The sequence below is a fragment of the Macrobrachium nipponense genome, chromosome 29, assembly GCF_015104395.2.
Source record: "Macrobrachium nipponense isolate FS-2020 chromosome 29, ASM1510439v2, whole genome shotgun sequence".
NCBI lineage: Eukaryota > Metazoa > Arthropoda > Malacostraca > Decapoda > Palaemonidae > Macrobrachium > Macrobrachium nipponense.
This window is the reverse complement of record NC_061092.1, coordinates 9,461,850-9,482,345: the sequence shown is the minus strand read 5'-3', so window position 1 is coordinate 9,482,345 and position 20,496 is coordinate 9,461,850. Positions and strand designations below refer to the sequence as shown.

Here is a 20,496-nt window from a genome sequence, read left to right as displayed (position 1 = left end):
ATTATGCATTCATGTCTACAGGATGAAGAGGCGTCCATTAGTGCTGAATGCGCAATACCTATTCTAAAGAGGAAGATCATATAAACTTTAACTCTAACTCATTGCCACATACACCTTCCAAGTAACATTCAACACCTTTAAAAGTGGCATTGAGGAACCTACTACGAAGAATAAAGGATTGCAAGCATGCTGGACCCCATTTATAAATTCGCCCTTTCACATCCCTTCACATCCCTTAACAATAACCCCTCCTCCACCACCACTTCAACCTCTCCTAGACCTTTGGCAAGCACGTATATTGTCACGTGATGGGCGATAAAATGCAAACAACAAAAAAAGTCCTTTGCGAGACCCACCTCCAGTAGACAGTCGTGTGCTTTGGGCGGTTCCAGAGGCTTCTTTGACATCAGATGAGCTCAGTACAAAGATTTCAAGTCCGTTCAAACTATGCAAGTCTCGGGGCCTGTGACAGACGTTTGCTCTTCCAGAGGTTTAGGAGTTCCAGGATCTGCTTCCACTGCTGGCGTCTGATGTCATGGCGGATTTGCAATTCCGTTCCAGAAGTCTGTTGTAGATCTGGCGGTCCACGTTCTAAACCAGGTCCAGACGTCTATGGGCCGGGGCAGAGTGGGAGTTTTCGGTTCTGCATCTCCTCCCAAGGGCCTCCCGCGCACGCGGATGTGGTTATTGTAGATGAATCGGAGGTGAAGTTGAATCAGGCAATTTCTCCTATGTGTTCTGACCTGGAAGGGAGGAACACCGGGACCTGGAAACACGAAGACAATAGGCAGCCAGTTGGCTGCGCCACGGCTTTTACTCAAATTCTCCTTGCCAATTTATTGACATCTCCTGTGACCTATCCTGCGGTCTCTTCCTGCCGCCGACGAGGAAATCGATCTTCTCACCTCACAACAACCACCACTGATTCAGTTACTAATTGCCGAGACTGGAAAGCTGCACAGACCGTTGAGGATGTCAAAAGTTAAAATGGGGGTTTCACCTAATGTGGCAACGCGAGACCTGTCGACTTGGTGGTCACCACTTGGCCTTTTCTTCGTCGGCTAAAGCTAACCGTGGCAACTCGAGGTGTCCTTCGCCGACGATCCGTCTCCAAGTCATTATTTATGTTCCTGGAAACGGCTGGAAACGGAGTCGACCGACCGCTGCCGAATGCGATCGTATCTCGGCTACATCGGCTATGATTATGCGTATCGACAACATAGCAGTTTTCATGGTCGGGCTTTCAGTGTACTCTTACGCTAAATAAAATTTCTATCATTAAATGATAAACCGGAGCTTTCTATATTTTACGAGAAACAATCTTCCAACATCAGACTTTTACACTTTACTAAAACACATAGCTTATATATTTTACTAAAAAATCAATCTTTTACATTTTACTAAAAAATAAAGCTTTCATATTTCACTGCATAAACTCAAAATCAAAGTAACTAAATGAAATAACTGTATTGAATAAATCTAAATTTTAATATTTTCTTATCTTAACTGAAAATAATTAACACCTTCTTATAGACACTCAAACTCTGAACACTTCAAAACTTTCAAAGACGCATGGCAACGATTAAAAGTCATAGCAAACATGGAATGCCTTTTTATACACAGTCCACTGCCAACAATGGTCAAGCGACAGACAACCTTCTGATTTCAACCATTAAGGAAACAAAAACAAAACAGTCTGGAGACAATTGCACCAGAGAGCATATCCCACGAGTATAATATTAGGTTGCTTCTGGAATGCACGTAAGAGTATATTCTGCCTGGACTTCCAGGAAGCACGAGGTAAAATTAGGCGCCTACCTGAGGGAGAGGGCTAGATTATTCCAGTCAAATCCAAAAGACGAGACCTGATGATTGATTGGTTTGTCTCTCTGGCACCTGAGCCAAATATAGAGAGAAGAATGACGTTGGAATAGGTGAGGTTTCAGGAGAGGTCCTTAAAACTTGTTGAATGTGGACTATATCATTTTTTTTAATATCGAGTATTTCGTCTTAAGTGTGAATTTTTTTCACAGATTCTTTCCCAATCTAAAATTAAAATATGATGTGAAATAAAAAAAAATAATGAAGACTTCATATTGGGTAGAATAACATAGTACAGACAAGAGCAACAAGGCTATGAGTTCGTATACACAAATGTAGTACTTATGTACACTTCGCTAACTGTATGTACACTTAGTTAACTGTATGTACACTTAGCTAACTGGAACCATTCGTAAATATAGTGTCAACCTATATATACTTATAGTCCCGCTAATATCTCAAATAACCTTCATTGTAAAATGAATCAATAAAACAATCAATTCCATCGTTTCCTTCAACGTTGTCCCTTTAAGAAAAGGAATTGTAGTCACTTGGAAAAGTTGTGTCTTTCAGTGTTACGCACCAAAATACACCCTGGTATTCTATGAATACTGCCTAAAGGACAGACAGCCCAAAAGGCACAGTGTGTGCATATACAAAAGAAAAATATACCTACATGATGATGTGTGGTAAGCGAAGACCATAAAAAAGAATCCACTACTACACTTATCTCAACTGATCTGTCCTCCGAGGTGGTATTTCTGGGATAAGTATTACAATTCTAAACCTTATACGAGCAAATAAGTAAAGAATGAATGAATATATATATATATATATATATATATATATATATATATATATATATATATATATATAATATATCGCTTACCTTATTGTTGAATACAATATACAAAAATAGTACCCTTTTTTGTATACGACTGAGGAACCGAAACTGCACCCCTTTAGAAATGACTGTGGAACCAGACACCACCAGACAACCTATCCCATTGACATTTACTAATATTTCCTTAACCCCCTCCCCTCCCCTCCCCCCCGCACCCCCAACAGAACCCAACATGGCCATCAATGTCCCGACGACGCCAGCACGTCATACTTATGGAGGAAGATCTTGTAGATGACAGGAGACAAGTATAAGTTCGACTCCTCCTGACTGAGAAGGTTGTAACTAAGAAAAGAGAGAGAGAGAGAGAGAGAGAGAGAGAGAGAGAGAGAGAGAGAGAGAGAGAGTTAGCAGCAGCTAGCACAAGCAGCAGCCCCAGTGACGCGCGAGAAATACGTACGTATTTATTGCTTCATTTTCTGATCTGTCTCTCGCCTGCATTGTTAGTTGCTGAGTGAACTGCCGAACGCCTGACAAGCCATCATTCAGAAGCCGTTGCCAACACGGACTCCTGCTGCTGCTGATGCTGCTGCTGCTGGCTGCTGCTGCTGCTTCGAGGGTCGGGGACAACGACGGCAGGAGCGAGCTAATCTACCCAAAAGCCTTCGGGGGAGGAATTGTCAAGTCTCATAATGTCCGTCCATAGCCGAAGGATACGTTCATGGTTTGCTAGGGATCCTCATCTCCTGCGTTCCAGGAAGTCCCTGGGAGAAGGAGTCCATCTCCACACAACTGTCAAGGATCCCTAGGAAGAGGCCAACGCTATACTATTCCTGCAGAATTATCAGGAAGTCCAGATTTCCTTTTTTATTTACAAGCGGGAAGTTTTATTTAGCCTTTTTACACTTCATTGGATTTGATTACTGCTGATTCATATCTACCAACATTCAGAAACAAATAGAATTATCAATTCAAATAATTTATTGCAGAGTTGGATTCAGAATTACTGGTTTCGATTATATCACCGTTATTTTACCATTAACAGACAATACAGCCGCCCGTTATGGTCTCAGCAGATAAATGAAGTGGCCCTTTTAGCAGAGAAAAATATGATGGGCGAAAGGAGTGATGATCATGCGAGAGAGAGAGAGAGAGAGAGAGAGAGAGAGAGAGAGAGAGAGAGAGAGAGAGAGAGAGAGTTCCAATCTGACTTTCATTACGTATTACAAAAAGCGTCCATCAGCTAGCTTATTGTGACCGTGAATATATCGTTGAATATACCATCGACTGAAAGGAGAACCCGTAAAACTTTCTTACAACAGTAAATAAATAAATACATACAAAAATATAAAAAAAAATATCTCTTACGACAGCTGTTAAAATGCAAAGAATGAAAATTAGCCAGCTATAAACTAGATCTTCTCTTAGCCAAAGGATTGAGATCAGTTATAAATTATACGAAATGTTCTTTTTTTTTTTTTTTTTAACTTTTTTTCATATCATCCATTTGGTGCCGAAGATACTAAATTTTACCTTTATCCAGAAACGACTGGATATTTTGAAGTTTACCTTTATCCAGAAACGACTGGATATTCTAAAGTTAACCTTTATCCAGAAACGACCGAATATTCTGAAGTTTCTGTAACATGCGGCAAGGATCGATGCTCCATTCAATATTGCAAATGTGCGTCGCAACCACCATGGTCACTGACATCTCCATGTAACAGAGCAACTTGAAAGAAGAGGGGAGGTAGGTTTTATCAGTTTCTTCTTTTCTTTTTATAAATAAAATAATTTTCGAATTGTCATTTATTACCCAGATACAGGTGTTTGGAAATTTATTTCCTCTGTTCATAATTTACCTTCTACCTGAACCAAACTGGAACTAAATCAACAGAGGAGTTTAAAATAATATTAGAAAATGAATGAGTGAGATGTAAAATCTATAAACAATGCAAATTTGTTTATGAAAAACATGGGAAACGTCCAAACTATACATGAACCTTAAAAACAATTTTCATTAAACCTCGAAAATGAATCACTGGATAATTAATTTTAAAAAATATATCGATTATCCATACAAACTGAAAATATGATATAAAAAGAACCAGTGAAGAACACACGGAGAAAATTCAGACAAAACTTCACTGGGAAACTATTAAAACGACAAAAATCATAATAAATATAAAACCTCTCTAGAAAGACCAAAACAATTATAAAGCTATGTAATAAACCTAACCAAAATTGAAAACACTGAGAACCAAAATAATAAATCTTGAAAAACCAACTAAAAAAATTATAAAAATTCCAAAAAATGGGGAAAAACGAAAAATTCCCAACACAAAAATCTTTCAAAAAAGTTTTTGGAAATTCTAACAATTGAGAACAAAACTTTAATCCCCACGTGCAGTCGGCAGAGAGAGAGAGAGAGAGAGAGAGAGAGAGAGAGAGAGAGAGAGAGAGAGAGAGAGAAACTTCCAACCACGCGACAACAGAACGTGAAGGGCAACAGATGCCCGAAGATGGTTTTCCGGCCAGACTGACTGGACTTGAAGACCGACATAAAAAGCCGCCCAGTCAGGTCTACTCGCTCCCTTTTTCTTGGAATGACTCTTGTGGGAGGGAGAAGACATAGACACACACTCTCTCTCTCTCCCTATGGTTACCTTTGATGGATGGACGTGGCTGTTGTGTACCGTACAAAAGCATAGGATTTGTGATGGGACTTTTGGGAGGATTAGAGGAGTGTGTTCACAAATGGAGGTGTGTTTATGTGTATGTGTATGTACGTGTGTACTGGGGCAATATCTGAAAACCAGTGAAGACGAGTGGCTAAAGAGTGCATGGGAAGAAGGACTAATAAAAGTAGACGAAGACCCAGAAATATACAGAGACAGGAGAATGACAGACAGAACAGAGGACTGGCACAACAAACCAATGCACGGACAATACATGAGACAGACTAAAGAACTAGCCAGCGATGACACATGGCAATGGCTACAGAGGGGAGAGCTAAAGAAGGAAACTGAAGGAATGATAACAGCGGCACAAGATCAGGCCCTAACAACCAGATATGTTCAAAGAACGATAGACGGAAATCCATCTATCCCCATATGTAGGAAGTGCAATACGAAAAATGAAACCATAAACCACATAGCAAGTGAATGCCCGGCACTTGCACAGAACCAGTACAAAAAGAGGCATGATTCAGTGGCAAAAGCCCTCCACTGGAGCCTGTGCAAGAAACATCAGCTACCTTGCAGTAATAAAGTGGTACGAGCACCAACCTGAGGGAGTGATAGAAACGATCAGGCAAAGATCCTCTGGGACTATGGTATCAGAACGGATAGGGTGATACGTGCAAATAGACCAGACGTGACGTTGATTGACAAGGTCAAGAAGAAAGTATCACTCATTGATGTCGCAATACCATGGGGACACCAGAGTTGAAGAGAAAGAGAGGGAAAAAATGGATAAGTATCAAGATCTGAAAATAGAAATAAGAAGGATATGGGATATGCTAGTGAAATCGTACCCATAATCATAGGAGCACTAGGCACGATCCAAGATCCTGAAAAGGAATCTAGAAAAACTAGAGCTGAAGTAGCTCCAGGACTCATGCAGAAGAGTTTGATCCTGGAAACGGCGCACATAGTAAGAAAAGTGAAATGAGGACTTCCTAAGGAGGCCAAGGATGCAACCCGGAACCCCACACTATAAATACCACCCAAGTCGAATTGGAGGACTGTGATAGAGCAAAAAAAAAAAAAAAAAAAAAAAATAATAATAATAAAATAATAATATCTAAATCGATTAGCGAGTTTTCTATGAGCAGTTTTCGCAATGTTCTCCATGATAAAGACGGCACATTTAAAAGATTTTTTTTCTTCACTGGTAAATAAGAAAAAAATAATAAACCATGAACACCACGGACAAGTGAAAAAGTCTACGGAATTTTACACCCACGTTTCATTCAATTGTGACACTGGTATACTGAATATAAATACACTACAAAGCACTTTCATCTAATGGGGATATATAAAAATTCCTACCACTCTGGGAGGTTTAAACCCCCATACATATGCATACTAAAACTCCAAAACCACCCAGAATCAAACGTACCTTTATGTGGTGGAAAACCGCCCGTCAGGTAGCTTGAATCCTATCAGCCATTCTCGGTTGCCACTCGAGTAAGCTTGGAAAGTCCTTCCAGTACTGGTTTCCTGTTCTGTAGTCTGGAATCCATCGCGATTAGCTGGTCCACGAACCAGTGAGCCATAGTCTCAATTTGTGGCGAAATTTCAACGACTTTACCTGAAAAAAAGTCATTAAAAAACTTTCATTATTATTATTTGTTTAATTTTAACATGTGTTTCAAATGGCCAGTTTCCAAGAGACGAAAAACTACCTGAACTGAAAACTTCGCAAAAATTACAGACGCTTATCTCATGAAGAATGAAAACGTATTGCAAATGCAACATAAATTTATTTTAACCCTGACATCAATCAAAATCGGTCAGTATTTTTTTTTTTAGCATTGCAGGGCGCCTTTTATCATTATTTCAGTTAGCATCAGACAGAGTAGTTCTTAGCGCTACAGCCTTACATTTTATAGCATTGCAAGTATTCAGTGTCAGCCATCACGTGGTTTTATAGCACTGTAATTAATCAATAACAGCCGTCAAGTGCTTTTACAGTACTGCAATTAATCAATACTAGCCATAAAGTGGCTTTACAGTGCTGCAATTGCTCAGCATCAGCTATCCAGTGGGTTTACAGCACTACAAATAATCAGCAACAGCCATCAAGTGGGTTTACAGTACTGCAGTTGCTCAGCATCAACCATCCAGTGGGTTTACAGCTCTGCGGATAATCAGCAACAGCCATCAAGTGGGTTTACAGCATTGCAATTAATCAATACTAACCATCAAGTGGCTTTACTGTACTGCAATTACTCAGCGTCAACCAGCAAGTGGGTTTACAGCTCTGCAAATAATCAGCATCAACATCACCCATCCACCTATTTTACAGCCCTACCAAAAGCATCAGCCAGGCAGAGGCTCCGAGTCAAAAGGAACCCACCACCTGTTGCACTACAGAACCAAGGTCCGAAGGGCTAAGGATCATGATTACAGGTAAACGCAAGCGAATGACAAGGCGCTGAAGACTGAATGGAATTCCTCGGTACCTATAGATCCAGAAGGGAACAGAGTACACTACGCGCACACGCGAAGATGCCATCAATGTAGGGTACTGGGTGCGAATGCAAGTACCGTACATACCTAATTTCGTAATAAGTATTCACCGCGAACCTGTACTACATATGGTCCACGCACGCCAAGCGTATCCTATGGCCGTGTAGGGAACGATGGGGATTCAGCATACCCAATCTACCACTGCTGTCTGTGTCATTTACGAAGAGATGAGTACATATACTACTGAGCTTTCCCTGCGGCCGTGGTGGGTACACAAGACATAATCTATGGGGGACGAAAAGGGAAAACACGCAACAGACGGATTGGAGGAATGTAGAATGGAATATAGAATTTTGGCCTACGGCCAAGCGCAAGGACCTATGAGGTCATTCAGCGCTGAAGGCGAAGTTGATAGTCGAAAGCTTTGAAAGGTGTAACAGGAGGAAACCCTCGCAGTTGCACTACGAAACAATTGTCAGGAGAGGGTGGAAAGTAAGATGGAAGAAAGAGAATATGAAAGGAGGTACATTAAAACGAATGAAAGGGGTTGCAGCTAGGGGCCGAAGGGACGCTGCAAAGAACCTTAAGTAATGCCAACAGTGCACTGCATGAGGTGCACTGAAGGCACTAGCCCCCATCCCCACGGGGAGACGGATTGGAAGAACAGGATGAGGACGAGAAATGAAAGATGAAGACAGACAGGGAATATTAGCTTTATCTAGACGATCGTTCTGGCATTGGCTGGTATGGTATTTAAACTGAGGCTAAGATTTCCAATTTGGGGGGGGGGGGGGGCGCAAACCTCCTCAGGGTGTTTCCATTCAGAATCAGCACAGTGGCATGGAGGTCCTGTCAAATTGCACGCAAAACAAGACTGCAACTGCAACACCATCATACGAATCTTAAATCTGGAATATAAAATTTAGGCCAAAGGCCAAGCGCTGGGACCTATGAGACCATTCAACGCTGCAAGGGAAATTGAAAGCAAAGAAGGTTTTAAAGACACAAAAGGTGCAGCAAATGGAACGGAAAGGACTCTGCAAAAAAAAAAAAAAACACTAATGCCTACAGTGCACCGCGTGAGATGCACGGATCCCACTAACCCCCTACGGGAAACATTATCATAATAATTAGCCCACGAATGCATCATCATCAATAAAAACTAAGATAAAAATAATAAAGATAATAAAAACAATAAAAAAATAAAAAAATAATGAAATGTAATAATAAATATAAAAATAACAAAAATAAAAATAGAAAATTACAGTCACTGTTAGTATCAACCATGACGTTTATTCACCAGTTCAGTTTTCAAGCTTGTATATATATAAACGAACCCTACAATGTAACAGTTGTGGATGTAACTGATATAGAAATTCAAATCTAGCATTTCTCCCTGAGAAACAGCAACTACACAGCTGTTTTGGTTTGTCCTATAAGACTGCAACCAGCTACTTATGTTAAGTCTTCTAAATACTCTCTCATAAATTCTTATTTTGCCTCCTGACAATGTATAAGGCGACTTACGTTTCCTAACCCTTGACCTGTTGAGTAAGTAATTCTTTGGATTTTTTTAAAGGTAATAACAAAACTTATTGACCGACAAATCTACGGCTCTTCATTACATACGAAATGCCTTCAGACAAACGACTAACCTACAAATCTACGGACGTCAATGGAAAACGAATAAAGAAGATGAAATGGAACATTATGATGATGAGGTAAGGGGAAAGGTGAAATAAATAAATAAAAAGGGTTGAAAAGAGTGAGAAAGGAACAGATACGGAGATCAGGTATAGCAAGTTAGCAGAGGTAAGCATCATTATATATCTTGTTTTCGTGGGGAGCTGGCCGAATAATGGAAGGAATTCATAGCGGTATGGTAGAGAGAGAGAGAGAGAGAGAGAGAGAGAGAGAGAGAGAGAGAGGTGGAGGAAAGTACTGGCTGGAATAGATAACGAGCTACTGGGAAGGAGGCAGGCAAAACATCCAGGAACTGGAGATCGCTTACAAGATGGAGTTCCAGGGCCCCAGTGAATGGATGTCTAAAATATTGGTGACGAACCTCTCTTCTCTAAGCACAGAAGGCGGCTGATGATGTGGAAGTTTATTATATTACCCAGTTGATTCATTTACTGATTCGGCAACTCAAGGTTGAACTTGACACAGCTGAGTTTTGTTTTGCTTTTTCTTGAATACTCCTACCCCTATATATTTGGACTTGCTGGATAAAAAAAAAAAAAAAACTATATATATATATATATTATATATATATATAGATATATATATCCTATAGATATATATATATATATATATATACACACACACACACTACAGAAGAGTACAGTATTATAAGGAATATTAGGGGATATTTTTACAACTGTCCTTATCCATGATGTTGCAGAAGGGAGTCCTTTTTATCGAAATAGATACCCTGAAAGAGGCACCACCGCAGCGTTTCGTAATGGCAAGGATGAGGAGCAATCTTTCTCACCCTGTCTCTGTCTCTCTGTCTCTCTCTCTCCCTCTCTTTCTCTCCCACTCTCTCTCTCTCGTACTTGGTCCGCCTTAACAATGGGATGGCGGGTCCTGGCGCAACACCCTCAACAGCCGTTGGGGGGATGTTTCGATGGATAATGTCTTGAAGGTTTATTGTATGAGAGCATCTTATCAGGTGGCCATACTCGTCAAAGCTCATGGGAAAACGTGAGGATGCAGCCACAATACACAGGAAAAAAACACAAACACACACACGAAGGGAAATTGCACACAAATACTAATAACAACACAAACATGCACAGACAACACATAAACAACAAGAATGAGGATGCAACCACAATACAGAGGAAAAAAAACCAAAAAAAACACCACAAACACACGCGAGGGGACAAATTTACCACAACCGATACATATACTAATAAACAACATTAAACATGCACAGACAACACATGAACAACAAGAATAATTCCACACAAACACTACGAACAGAAAAATACACAAAGAAGAATTCCACACACACACACACACTAAACAAAACACACATACACACACCAACATACGTAGAATTGCACACAAAACCCACAAAACTCACACACACACAACTACTTATAAAAGACCCACATACACATAAAGAAGAATTCCACACAAATGCTACAAACAGAAACATACACAAAGACGAATTCCACACAAATACTACAAACACCGAAAAAAACACAAAAAGAATTCCACACAAATACAACACAAACACAAAGAAGAATTCCAAACAGAATACCACAAGTTCCAGCTTTACTTTGATTGTTAACAAACCTGACAAAAAAAAAAAAAAAAAAAAAAAAAAAAAAAAAAATCCAGGCTTTTGAAGGGAGGATACTTCTAGGAGTGAGCATAATCTCTCTATCAACATACTCTGCGAACAGAGGATTTTATACTGGTAATTTAACAATCAAGGTAGATTTTCCTACAGGCAATTTAACCATCAAGGTAAATTCTTCTCCTGGTAAGTTAACAGCCAATGTAAACTTTTATATATACTTGTAATTTAACAGTCCATGTACATTTTTATACTGGTAATTTAACAATCAAGATAAATTTATCTTATTTTGCTGTATCTGATGGGTTGAAAACAGGACCACAGAGTATAAACTTGATATATTCTTCAAAATACAGAATATAACAAGAGTTTGAACTTATTTTCCCCTGAATACTCTGATCATGCGATGCAAAGACTGGACACTTTGCAAACCGAAAAATGATTCACGCTAAATTGTAAGTGTACCATTGCAATGAATGTGTAATATATTGCAATTCAATTCTTTTTCGTCATATTTCATTGCAATAATGATACCAAAACACAATTGTTATAAATAAAATATTACGGTATACTTTCAAACTATCCTAGATTAAAGATGAATAACTCAAGGTGTCTCAGACTATAATTACTATATGATACCAAATTAAGAATGAATTAAAGATGAAATGTGTCGTGCTTTTAATATTTTCAACAAATACAAATATCAAGTAGCTAAATCAGCTGATCATGTAGCTAAATACATTTAATGGCGTGAAATAAAGCAGTTCCATTAATCTTTTTACCAAGTTTTTATAAATATGACATTGAAAAATGAAGACTGCTGGGCCTTGACCCAGGCTAACATCCCAAACATCTCTTGAAAATGGGCCACAGATAGGGCCTGAAAGTACTCGAGTGCGTAGTAAAACTAAATGTAAATACTTAGAAGTAAACAAGTTACAAAGTGATTTTGTGGGTTTCTTTTTCAATCTTCAGAAGAAAACTGAAAGAAGTTTTTGTTTAGTTCAATATGACATTCATACGCCTAAGCCAAGCTTCGTAAGAGACACAAGCATACAACGGAGAACGTTTTAAGACACCTGTAAATTTTTAGCAGACCGATTAAAAACACAATTAAAAGAAAATAACGAAAATAACTGCTATTCGAAAATGAACCCCTTCTTCCAGCATGGAATGGAATGGAATATGAAATTTAGGCTTGAAGCCAAGCACCTTCCAGGGACACTTCATTATCTTCGACCCTGGAACTAGCTACTATCTCCCTCATCAAGTGCAAAAAGAAACCCTCCAAAATTATAGCAATTATAGCCGAGTTATTTAAGTGAATATCTATACTACCAGAAAAAAAATATTTCTAAGTAGCAACTGATTAAAAAATAAAAAAAAAAAATTGCTCTAAGTAGCAACTGATAAAAAAAGAAAATAATCTTTGCGCTAAAAAAACACATTTCTAAGTAGCAACGATAAAAAAAAGACATTTCTAAGTAGCAACTGATTAAAAAAAACTTTGCGCTAAAAAAAACACATATTCCTAAGTAGCAACTGATCAAGAAAGAAAATAAACTTTGTACTAAAAAAACGAAATTTCTAAGTAACAACTAATAAAAAAAAAAAAAAAAAAAAAAAAAAAAAAAAAAAAAAAAAACACCAAAACTGGCCATTTTCTTTTTTTCCACTTATCATTTTCCTCGTAAACCCCCCAAAATCCAACCTTGAAAGTTCACTGCCTTCGGAACCTATACGGGAAGGAGGAGGTAAAAATAGGTCCCCGGCAAAGCTTCGGTGAGTCATTTCACATGAAATACGAACCACTGACGGCGCAATAAACACAGGGATGCAGATCTTAATTACAGGTCGGATCCGAATGCCTGGACCAGGCGCCAACCCTTCCTAGAAGGTCCAGCTGCTCCAGGCAATGTTGTTGATGCTGCTGGAAATGGAAAGGAACCCACAAAGAGGTCCGATGACTTGCAATGATTGGAATTCAAGCCCCCGAGGGACCCAAAAGGCTTGGTTACAAGATCATGAAGTTATTATGAACGCCTGGGCGCGAGATATTTGCCCGGATATACCTTTTGTTTATTTTCGGCCCGTACTTCATAACCCCTACGCAAGGAAGGGAATGGGTCTCTCTCTCTCTCTCTCTCTCTCTCTCTCTCCTCTCTCTCATCATCTCTCTCTCTCTCTCTCTCTCTCTCTCTCCAAAATGGATAAACAAATAAAAGGCACCATACTTGAAAATAATCAGGTATAATACATAAACAAAACTTAGATTTTAGACAGACTGACTAATTACCTATTCGTAAAATTCTTGAATTAAGCTTAGGGTAGCTTAGATATGGTTGGTGTAGAATAAGTTGGATCTGATGTGAATATTACAGGCGATTACCATAACTTTTTAGCTATAGCAATAGTACAGCTGTAAATATATATACATATATATATATATATATTATATATAATATATACACACACACACACACACACACAATATATATATATATATATATATATATATATATATATATATATATATATATATATATATATACTCGTCAAACGTTCATTACACTCACTTCTAACCATTAGGGCTGCAGACTCAACAAACACACTGACCAATCAGCAACTAATAAAATTAATAAAATATGTTAATGAAAAAATAATAAAAGTACGAATGTGAGCCTTTAAATAAAAATGAACAATGCTGATACCAAGCTTTAAAAAAAAAAAAAAAAAAAAAAAAAAAAAAAAAAAAAAATACTTCTCAACGAACACAGGCACAACACAGCCTCTTATTTTTGTTCGCAAAAAAGCTACGAGATGAAAGCAGATCCCGGCGAGGAAGGAGGATGTAAATAGTCCACAATATTCATGGCTTTATGCTACCCTTTCTCCATGATGTCGAACGAAACCTAATGTGTATGCTCTCAGGGTCGTAGTTCGTCGTAACCACGGCACTTACTGGTCGTAATTCTATTAAATTGTATTTCTTAAAGGGTAGTATATCAGGTCCAAATCTTACCTTGGACAGGCACTTCCACCAAGGCCGGTATTTCTAGCGCTACTTTTTTCCTTTTTTCTGCGGCAAATTATTGAGTGAAAATATGAAGGAAAGGGTTAGTACGCTCTTCAGATAGAGAGAGCCGCTTTAGAATTCGAGCTATTCAGCATTTTGAGAGAGAGAGAGAGAGAGAGAGAGAGAGAGAGAGAGAGAGAGAGAGAGAGAGAGAGAGAGAGTTTTTTCCATAATTTACGGTTTTCCATATACTATAATTTATGGTTTTCAGATCGACAACCTCTCCTGAGAGAGAGAGAGAGAGAGAGAGAGAGAGAGAGAGAGAGAGAGAGAGAGAAAGAAATACTACAAAGAGAGCAAGATTCAGTTTTTTCCATAATTTACGGTTTTCGGATCGACAACCTCTTCTAGAGAGAGAGAGAGAGAGAGAGAGAGAGAGAGAGAGAGAGAGAGAGATGCTAAGAAAATAGCAAGATTCAGTTTTTTCCATAATTTGCGGTTTTCGGATCGACAACCTCTTCTGAGAGAGAGAGAGAGAGAGAGAGAGAGAGAGAGAGAGAGAGAGAGAGAGAGACTAAAAAGATAGCAAGATTCAGTTTTTTTCCATATACTATAATTTACGGTTTTCAGATCGACCACCTCTCCAGAGAGAGAGAGAGAGAGAGAGAGAGAGAGTAAAAAGATAGCAAGATTCAGTTTTTTCCATGCACTATAATTTACGGTTTTCAGAACGACAACCTCTCCAAAGAGAGAGGAGAGAAGAGAGAGAGGGGGGGGGGGAGAGAGAGAGAGAGAGAGAGAGAGAGACAGAGATACTAAAAGATAGCAAGATTCAGTTTTTTTTTCCATAATTTTACGGTTTTCGGATCGACAACCTCTTCTGAGAGAGAGAGAGAGAGAGAGAGAGAGAGAGATACTAAAAAAATAGCAAGATTCAGTTTTTTCCATAATTTACGGTTTTCGGATTGACCTCTTCTGAGAGAGAGAGAGAGAGAGAGAGAGAGAGAGAGAGAGAGAGAGAGACTATAATAGGAAGGTTCGATGCAAAGCATACCATAACAAACGAAGTTAGCCAACAGCACTGTATTTTTTCTAATGAAAAGATAAATATTTCTTAATAATAAGTTAAATATATTCTTAAAAAGTTTAGTATGGGCTTTCTTTAAGTGCTCATTTCCTCAATATTAAAACCACCTAAATATGAAGAACATTAAATTTTTTTTATTTTTGTCACAGAAATAAAAGGAGTTGGCAGCAACTGCTCTGTCCCATTGGTGCAGATTAGGATGAAGGTAATGTACAGATATTCAAATAGAAACTCAACTAAATTAATGAATAAAAATATGAAAATCCTGGAATTTCACGGTCGACATAAAAAAAACTTTTCTACAGAGATGTTTAGGTTAAAACCATCCGAGGGTGAAAACCATCCGGGTGAAAACCATCTCGGTGAGAACCATCCTGGTGAAACCATCCATGTGAAAACCATCCGGGAGAGAACCATCCGGATGAAAACCATCCGGATGAAAACCATCCGGGTGAAAACCATCCTGGTGAAAACCATCCGGGAGAAAACCATCTCGGTGAAAACCATCCGGGAGAGAACCATCCTGGTGAAAACCAAGTGGAAACCATCCGGGTGAGAACCATCAACCATCCAGGTGAAAACATCCAATCTCAGTGACGGAAATCAGGCCTTCATTACTGCCATTGTTCAGTATTGATAAACCTTCAGCAAGAAATAAACTAAACAGATTTATATCATACATATAATTAATGACTCATAAATGTGTTTGAAAGCTCCCTAGATCGAAATGCAAGAATTATACCACAGGATGAGGTATGACTGTAAATTTTCATTGAAAAAAAAACTCGTTATCTATCACAAGAGAAAATCTCGCTCCAACATATGAAACACACACACACACACACAACACACACACACATATATATATATATATAATATATTATATATATATATATATATATATATTATATATATGTGTGTGTGTGTAGACACAGTATAATGGAATGCAACTCGTATGGGAGTATAAATTGTCTTTATTCTTACCGTGCTTTGTCTACTCTTGCTAAGAACACTATCAAGTTCAGCCCCATCATTTTAACTACAGCTAAATTTTATGACCGCCCGGCAGAAATTGCTTAATTCTCTCCTCTTCCTGCTTTAAATGGCTCGAAACGCTCTCCAGCCAGTCCTAAAATACCGCCTTCGTCTGGTACTCTCAGGTTATTTTCGTAAAGGAACCGCAACATGATGACGATGCAAAGTTAATAATCATAGCTTCTTGAAACCCCTTCTGGCCAGATTCAACAAGTCATCCTTCAAGGAGACGAAGAAAAAAAAAAATAGACGATTAATCCGAAAGAAAGGTGCCGAGCCTTCTTTGTTTGGGATGATGATGCTCGTTGTTGTTGTTGTCGTCTGTGAGGGTGCTGCTGATGGTCTGGACTCTGTGACCTAGTCAAGATCGTGTACTCTGTGTACTCTTGGTCCTAATGGGATGAAGAGTACACTACTAGGCCAAGGAGTACAACACGTGGAAACAGAGGAGTACTCTTTAACCTTCCAGAAGGAAAACAATAGCTTGGATAACAGAACTCTGTCTTATACCTTGGTACTTTTACTGTCTGTGTGACTGCTTGCTCATGCGTGTGAAGGGGTTTCTGAGATTATAGTTCACTTTGGATGCATAGTTTAAGGGTGCCTCAAGCTCACGCAGCAGATACCTGTCACACAGGCTAAATGGACAATTCCCAGAATATCTAAAGCCTTGTAACTTACTCTGAAACCATATCACAATGGGAAATCCTAACTTTTTTGCAGCTCCATGTGAGTACACCTGAGTATACACTTAGCCTAGTTCCTACACACAGTACACACACTAAAATACACATATAAATGTTTCAAACTGTTAAGCATGGCACTGAGATGTATCATTCTGGATGGAAGCCAAATGGTGTCTGATTAATCTGGATGAAAGCCAAATGGTGTCTGACTTAATGATATGACAATATATCAAATTTAAAACAATACCATAAATGCAAGAAAAGTTGTCAGGACAAAGTACAAGATCTAAGTATAGACACATCGTCAGACAGGGATTACTAAACCAATGTCAAAATCTGAGGTGCTCAATGGAGGCATGTGTATATCTCTAAATCAGATGCATGCATTAATGAGAAGACAACTCTCTGGAAGACGTGAAGAGAGTTAAGGAAAATGCTGAGTTACTGAACAACTCTTGATATGCCTTGATATGCACAGAACAGGAAGAAAAAATTACTGAGAGATGGTAGTAATGAAGAGAGCTGAAAAGCCCGATGATAAAGGAGCAAAGTTGACTGCTAGCCAAGACAAAAACTATCAACAAGGACAAAACGTAAGAGAAACTTGCACTACATCGAAAGATGACCATGATGTTAAGAACGTTCCTTTCTTGTACAATACAAGACATGATTTTGTGGCATTTGCATAGTTTCAAAAATGTTTATGAAAGGTTTACAATTTTGTCTACGGCCGGCTAAAGAATAGTATTAATCACTGAAACAAATAAAATGTGCAATTTGGAACTGCATTTTGATATATAGGTATAAAAAGACTCAAAAAGCCATGCATAGTTCCATAGGCAGAGTTATAGTTGAAAGGCGAGTTAACTACACCTTAGAGTTTTTCGATGTGGTCACAACAACACTAATGCCAATGAGAAAAATTGATGGTTCGTCACTGGAATTTGTTTTAAAAGTCTTGATCCATATTTCCCATATACACGGCATGACTTACACACACATGCAAATTCTGTTTGAAGGCATAACTTGAACAAAACTACTGGAATACTTTTTGATACCGATGAGTTCTAAAACTTAACTTGATTCAAAACGTGCATTATGACAGCTGTCTGAACTTCAGCTATTGGAATAATATTATGACAGCTGTCTGAACTTCAGCTATTGGAATAACATTTGACTTGTGAACTAAAGGTATTATCTAAAAGGTTAAGTTATCAAATTATCTCTGTCTTACATTCATACAAACACACACATATATATTCAATGTAGCACGAAAGTCCGCGTGCTTGAGCATATCATAAAATTCACGTAAGAAGGCGAGTGAAAACCGGTACTTGGAACAAGTATATAAAAAGCTCTGTAAACTATTTTTGTACTCGGTGTGAACTTGAAAATGTAGAATAAACTACGAAAGTACTTTTTCCAAGTCCTGGTTTTCACTCGTCTTCTTACGTGGATATTATAACACACTATATACTATATATATATATATATATATATATATATAATATATATTATTTAATATCTTGTGTGCTTTACAGCAACGGCGTTAAAACCTAACTGAACTTAATCTAACGCTATCTTACCTAACTTAAACTTCCTAACTACCTTGGCAAAGTTAGAAAGTTACGGCTGAATTTGGTATCTTGGCATCAAGCATTGGTAACTATGCAACGTTACAAAGTCAAGGCTAATTTCAATGTGCAAAAATGTATTACATACACCAAAAATAAGATTGAAAGACAACGTGTCTCCAAAATGAAACAATTAATAATACAATGAATACTTCTACAAACATTTCAAGGGTAATGATATTGTGCCATACTCCCAGAGATACCCCTTTACAGCCTAGGCACTCCTTTGCATGATGACAGGTCCTTCTTTGCTCATGAACATTTTCTTACTTTAATATGAAGGCATTCCAACCCCCACACCCCCCCCCCCCCAACCCCGCCACTTTCTTTCTTTCTTATTACCAAAACATTAAACTAGAACTTTTACTCCTGCATGTTTGCTCTCTAGACAATGTCAAATTTACCTTAGCCCAGCTGAGCTTTATCTTCACAAGAATTGCTTGCACAGAAGATTCACCTACTAAACATTCCCATTCACTTGTACTACTTCTCAAGCAGTTAAACTAACATTTCATAGCCTCCATAATCATTTCAACAACTGTTTGTAAAGTTATGCTGCTTTATAACTTCTGCAAGGTTCTTTTCGCCTTTCCTGGTTCTCCTAAATTGTCACTCAGTGGTTCTCAGTTGCTGTCATCAGTAAAGTAAGCAAAGTATGACAGTATAGAGCCAGTTGTATATATATATAATTTTTATTTTGTTTTAATAACACCTCACAACAGTCTCTGTGTGAGCTACAGTGTACTATCTTTCTTTCGACCACATTTGCCTCTCTCTTCTACACAGCTTATTCGCGTCCACTGCTCATCTTTTCCCATTGCAGCAATTTTCTATTTTTATTTCGGCGTTGTACCAAGAAGTGGTCAAGCATACCTCCTCCCCCACCTGCTTCAAAACGTACCTAACATCCTTCAGCTTACCCTTCCAACTTGTACCCTTAGTCCAAGACATAATCCACCACCTCTCTTTCTTGGCTTCAAGCTGTTTTCCTGGCACAATCGTGAATGCACACACATACACTATCCAGTCCTGAACAGTCCAGTATACGTCAACTTGCCAAGAGATATAAACCCCTATTTAAGTATGACGATCTTATTATTTGGGACCGAAACTCCAATCCAAATGAAATACTTATTCTCTAGTCTCTTCACATCAAACAAGCTTTCTTAAACTATCGTTTTTCCTACATTTTATTTAACTTCTGTTCATCTACTGTGATGGTAGGTTGACCCCAGTGCAACTCGAGTATTTCATCATAACTTAGTCATTTTTATTTCATATTTTATCTTAAGTCAACTTGTGTGTTTTTATTTCCTGTTTGATATTATGTTATGACTTAATGCATTTTAGTGTATGTATATATATCTCTCTTTTCGTTTTTATTTGATATAAAATTAATTTTGTTGACAATGTGCCAGTTCATATTTTGTATTAGCTGAACAAAGTTTTTGAGACTGATTTCCAGTGGGAAAACTCTTAGCTTATTCCAGTTCATTTTTCCAGCGTCTACCCATTTCAAGACTTATAATATGATCATGTACAGTGCTCTAAGATTTTAACGCGTATCTATATATATATATATATATATATATATATATATATATATATATATATATATATATATATATATATATATATATATATATGAGAACTGAAATATAAAATACATAATCGTATATATATAGTACATATTTAACTACATCTAAGAGCAGCATTAGAATCTTCAGTAGAGTACATATAAGCTTATGATAAAAGACTTGAAATGCGTAGGCGCTGAAGGCAATGAACTTGAATAGGCTTAAAGATCTCTCCCACTGGAAGTCCACCTCAAAAACTCTGAGGAAAGGCGTGCCGCATGGCAGTGGCCTACG

At 38.1% G+C, this 20,496-nt stretch overlaps 1 protein-coding gene across 1 annotated transcript in view; it reads right to left on the bottom strand.

Moving 5' to 3' along the window:
* Positions 1–20,496, bottom strand: part of LOC135206105 (cholesterol 7-desaturase nvd-like) — a 271,484-nt gene that overhangs the window by 242,211 nt on the left and 8,777 nt on the right. The window contains exon 2 of the mRNA XM_064237333.1: positions 6,785–6,976. The gene's annotated coding sequence lies outside the window, so the exon portion shown is untranslated. The remainder of the gene's footprint in view (positions 1–6,784; positions 6,977–20,496) is intronic.